The following is a 6000-nucleotide window of genomic DNA, read 5'->3' as shown; positions in this document are numbered from 1 at the left end:
CCATTTTCTGGATATCTCTGGCTCACTCACACATGTCTAAACACAGTTCATTTCTCTGAATAAGTAGCCTTTCCACAGACACTAAGTCAAAACAATAAAGTGCTCTACTGAAGGCCTTCCATACTCCACCATGACCTTAGGGGAATGCGGGAAGAGGAAGGGGGCATGGTGCGTGGTTGGCATGTCAGTGGGTAATCAAGCTGACTGCAGTTTTCATCACTAAATTCCTTCCTTTATTTCACAGCTTCAGCTGGTAGAGGTGATGATATTTTCTATATTTTCTTGTGGTGAATGTTGATCTTACTTATATCTTCCATATTAATCACATATGATCAAATCTATCACATGTAAGCCTGGAGCTATTGGAAGTAATTATTGCTATAACTTTATGGTACCAAGCACATTTTTATTTTCTTCATACATCACCTGAGTGTTGCAGTTATTTTATCAGTATGGCCTAGTAAATTATTATTAAAGTAGCATTTTCTAACCTGTTAGCAACCAATCAAGACAAGTTATATTTTAAAATAGCCTTAGTTAACTTGGGGCAGGGCAGATATTAATCCCCTAAACTACTTCCCATAGTGGGGCAGGTATCACATACCTGCCTCAATCACATGCCATCTGGCTCTAATAATTTCTATCAAGCTACCTCCCATCCATAATCCCAAATAGCTGCTAATTATCATCATCTGGGCCAAGTCTCCATGCACGCCAGCCATGTGCTTCTCCTACACCTAACCCATGGTGTAGCCTTCTTCCTCCTCTTCTCCAGTCTCCTCCCTCCCTTTCTCTCTCTCTCTCTCTCTCTCTCTCTCTCTCTCTCTCTCTCTCTCTCTCTCTCTCTCTCTCTTCTCAGGGATGGAACCTTAGTCATGCCTATCCCCTTTGCCCTACCCAGGTGTGATGGCCTTTTACTGGTCAAACAGCTTAGGCTCTTAGGTAAGGTACAGGTGGGCACAGAGACAGCAAGAAGTAATTAGCATCAAAATACATCAGACCAACCTCCAACACCTGAGTACTGAATTTTAGAAAATACTTTTTAGCAACAGGGCTGGTTCTTCAAAACGCAGGATTCTCTGACTTTCATTTGGCTTTCTGCTCCACTGACAACAGAATGATGGGTGAGGCAGGTGGGTATGGAGGCACAGCCTGCAGCTCCAGGCGGGTCGGGACTTCAAGCCTAGCCTGGGCTACATGAGAGTACTCTGCTCAAAATAATAAAAAGGTACAAATTAATTGCTTGTAGTTAAAATAAAAGACCCTGTGTGTGTGTGTGTGTGTGTGTGTGTGTGTGTGTGTGTGTGTGTGTGTTTTCTCCTTCCTTCCTTCCTTCCCTTCTCTCATGGACATACAGAAGTTGGGGTGCATCTGGGGCATGAAGAGGGATTGGTTGTACAGTTTTGAGGAGCAGTCTGCACTGATGGCAAGAATTGGGGAGCCCTTAGTGAGTCTAGGGGTTTACTGAATCAAGTATGCTGTCGGCAAACACACTGGGGACATCACCAGAGACAAAAGTCCTATGTTTACTCTGAAAACGTTGATTGGATACTGATGTTGCGGTTAATTTTGATGGTGTTCTAACTAACTATGTCTTTTTGGGGGACACTTTGTGTTTCAGTGCTTACAGTTAAGCTCTAGGAATTTATTTCCTGAAGTTTGAAAGTTTAATTTTTATGTTATAAAACGTATAAGTGTATTTTACAAGTTTATAACTTAATGGCCTTTAATTCATTTGTAGTTGTATAGGAATCACCATAATTAATTTCAGAAGTTCTTACCACCACCTCCTGTTGCAGGATATTTAATCACATTGTGAACGCTGAGATTTTGAACTAGGAAAATCTGTTTCTTGTTGTGGTGTGGCTCAGCTCTAACACACACCTTTTAATCCAAGAGTTTTCTGCAAACATGATTGAATAAAGTTAATCCTAGGTCAAGAGGTGGAGCAAGAAACCAGTTGACAGGGAGTGAACACAGGAACATATCCACAGAGAGTGAGCACAATCCCTCCCTGGAGGAGTGAGACACACAGGAAGTGGAAAGGAGGAGCATTCAGCTTGAAAGGTTTTTAAGATGTGGAGAAGGGCTTCTTTTTTTCCTTCTGGGACTTTGGTGGAGTAGAGATGTCAGCTGGCTGCTTTCTCTGTCTCGCTGAGCTAATAGGTTTTCACTGGAACATCTGGCTCCTGAGTCTTTATTGGTAAAATAGAATGTTTAGAATTTTCTTTCTTTAAACAACAACCCCCAAATCCTACACCTGTTATTTCCTCCCTTTCTATTGCTGAGTCACATTCATTGGTGTTGACCTTCCATTCACCAGCTGACAGATGCTTTTATCTCATAGATTGTCACTGTCCAACAGAAATATAGTATGTAGAGCCAATGTGTGCTTCATATGAATTCTAAATTTGATACTATCCACATTTTAAAAAGTAAAAGATCAAAATAATTTAAAATAAAAATAATAACTTTAATCTAACATATCTAAAACATTCAATAAGAAATGATAAAATTAGTTGTTTATGTATAAAGTGTATGAAATACAATGTGTGTTTTTGTACTGAGTAGCACATTTGAGCTTTAACTGTCCCCAGTTCAAATGCCAGTGGCTGCCATATTGGTAGCCTAGTCACCCCAGTGCCCTTCTTTACTTTGCTGTCTGGGCAGCCTTATTCACACCAAATTCCTAGTAAGCCATTTTTCTTTAATATGATCCATTTGTTTTAATGTATCCTTTCTTTTTTGTCTTCATGTAGGGTGCTTGGCTGCACTTCAGATTTAGAAAAAATTTTATTAAATTTTTTACATATGCATTTATATTACTATACATATATACAACAAACTATTTACAGCAAGAAGAACCATGAAACAACTGGTAATTATATATATATAATTATATATATATAATTATAGTGTTTTGGCTATTTGTATTTGGCAGCCTTAAAGAAAACATCTTTCCTATCTTGGTGATAGGAATTCTGAATGAAAATCAATATCTAACATATCTCATTTCTATTAACTTAAAACATCTATCTAGACCTAAAAACACCTTAACCCCTAAACAATTAAGCTTAACTGCAAAACTAAACTATCTGGTCTTCAACCCCATCAGAGACTTGAGAAGGAATAAAATTGATTAACTGAGAATACATGGAATACAGGTTAGCAGTTTCCCAAATAAGAAGATGACAGAGACAGTTTGCTGCCTGAACAGTTACCCAAAATTCTCTAGAATGTTGGAGCATCATCTTCATCCTTCTGGCCCAATATATCTGACAGACATATTTCTGAGGCAGGAACTATTGAGGACTTGCTTACCCTGTCTTAGCAGAGTTTGGCCATCGACTCTGACTGCATCCAAGCTTGCCCAGTTTTAGGCAGAATTCTGTATGTGGTAGAAATGATGACATTTTGCCCAGTGGTTCATTTCCCACATTTGAAGCCAACTCCATAAGGAGGTTCTTTGATATTCATTATCTTCTTTGAGGCAGGCTGGGTGTTGCCAGGAGTTAACTTGTCTAATTGTAAATGTATATTTAAAATAATAAAAGCATCTTTAAATAACATATTTTTTATGTCTCTGAGGCTTTTTGAAGACCTTATCTAACTACTTTACCTTATCTTTTTATAGAATCATATCTATCTGTTATACCTAGGATGTATATTCTTGTGATTAAAATAGATTAGTAATTGACATGACCATGATTTGATGAACTAACAATGAATTTTTATAACCTACCTATTCTAAACAGCCTGTAATAGCACTTTCAAAGTATTAGACGTAAACTTTGTATTATACTTGAGTTGTATAGGTACAATACCACATATTAGAATAGAAATATATATAATGTGTATGAAGAATAATCTTAAATTTGAATTCTATAACAATGTATCTAAACTTAAACTTATTTTGCATCTATATACAAAATTCTATACCAGTGAATTAAAAATAACCTTGTAACAATTAAGACATTAAGATGAAGAGTGGACTCATTAATCTAATGGTAATCCTATCATCCCTATACATTTCTATATTCCTCCTTCTTTCTTTTCAGCTCCTATCTCCAAACCTAAGCATGAAAGATAAAGGAAAGGAGATACATCCCTGAGTCCAACCTTGTTTTTTCTCTAGTTGGGACCAATAATAACTTATAGCCAACTCCCAATAAAAATAAACATTTACACTCAAGAACGCAACCCAAAACCTACACAACTCCCTTTATGGGAAATGGTGCATAATTCTCTTAAGGTTTCTTCTGGCTGATTTGGGATGCATAATTCCTTTGTAGGGGCCCAAATAAAATTGGGGAAATGGTTAAACAAGCTAGGAATAGCATTTGTGGTCTGGTTTCTAAATGCTGAGAAATTCCAGGCTTAATTAAAGTCCTGTGTAGGACAGTCTAAAATGCTGGACCAATTGGGATTGGAAGCTTTCTTCAAAGATGTCCTGTTCTGATGAGGCACAGCAACTGAAGCACTTGGTGCTGGAGCATGAAGGATGCAGGGTGTCAGTGTCTAGCATGCTGAGAGGAATGAATCCTGTCAGTTCTGTTCCAGCATCAGTGTCTGGTTCTTTTGTTTGAACACACACACACACACACACACACACACACACACACACACATCTCACAAGCATTATACAACCCTAAAATTATAAATGATTAAGGTTTGTATGATGCACAGAACAATTAGGGCTAGTTTCTCTGCTCTTTGTATGTGCAGGAAAAATAGATCTGTAAATTTTCATTCATGCCATATGAAAAATGTCATCTAATAACAATTCACAGCGATTCTGTAGCCAACAAGAAGCAGTGTCTATGCCTAGACATTCATGTCTCAGCCAGACTCAGAGCTATTCTGATATAGTAGGATTAGCAATACAAATTACCTGCTTGTTCTGCAGATTGAATTATTCACATCCTGATTGTATCTCCCTCCCTCATCTCTCCCGATCCTCCCTCTCCCTCATCCCCTCTCCCTCCCTTCCCTAGTCCTGAGAAAGAGGAGCCCTCCTCCCCTAACATCTGCCCTCTACCTATCAAGTCTCATATGTATTACCTGTATCCTGTTCCTCTGTGGCCTGGCAAGGCTGCCCCACCAGGGGGAAGTGATCAAATTAGGAGGGGAGTAGAGTCATCAGAAGAAGTCCCTACTCCCTATATGTGGGACCCACAAGAAGACTGTGCTGCTTATCTACTACCTATGGACAGGGGGTCTAGATACATATCATATATGGTCCTGGGTTGGTGCATCAGTCTCTGTGTTGTAGTGTAGTTATCCTGTATTCTGTGGCTAATATCTGCTTATGAGTGAGTGTGTACCATGCATGTCTTTTTGGGTCTGGGTTACCTCACTCAGGATGATCTTTTCTAGTTCCATTCATTTGCCTGCAAAATTCAAGATTTCCTTATTTTTAATAGCTGAGTAGTATTCCATTGTGTAAATGTACCACAGTTCTTTATCCATTCTTCAGTTGAGGGACATCTAGGTTATTTCCAGATTCTGGCTATTACAAATAAAGCTGCTATGAGCAAATGTCCTTGTTGTATGGTGGAGCTTCTTTTGGGTATATTCCCAGGAGACGGCTGGGTCTTGAGGTAGAATTATTCCCAATTTCCTGAGAAAGCACCAGATTGATTTCCAAAATGGTTGTACAAGTTTGCACTCCCACCAGCAGTGGAGATGGAGGAGTGTTCCTCTTTTTCCACATCCTCGCCAGCATGTGCTGTCACCTGAATTTTTGACCTTAGCCATTCAGATAAGTGTAAAATGGAATCTCAGAGTTGTTTTGAGTTGCATTTCCCTAATGACCAGGGATGTTGAGCATTTCTTTAAGCGTTTCTCAACCATTCGATATTCCTCCATTGAGAATTCTCTGTTTAGACTTTTACTCCATTTTTTATTTGGGTTATTTGGTTTGGTGCTGTTTAATTTCTTGAGTTCTTTATTTAGTTTGGATATTAGCCCTTTGTTGGATGTAGGGTTGGAGAAGATCTT

The sequence above is a fragment of the Acomys minous genome, assembly GCF_964271855.1.
Source record: "Acomys minous genome assembly, chromosome: 12".
NCBI classification, from domain to species: Eukaryota; Metazoa; Chordata; class Mammalia; order Rodentia; family Muridae; genus Acomys; species Acomys minous.
The sequence above is the reverse complement of the archived record's forward strand: the minus strand, read 5'-3'. Positions refer to the sequence as shown.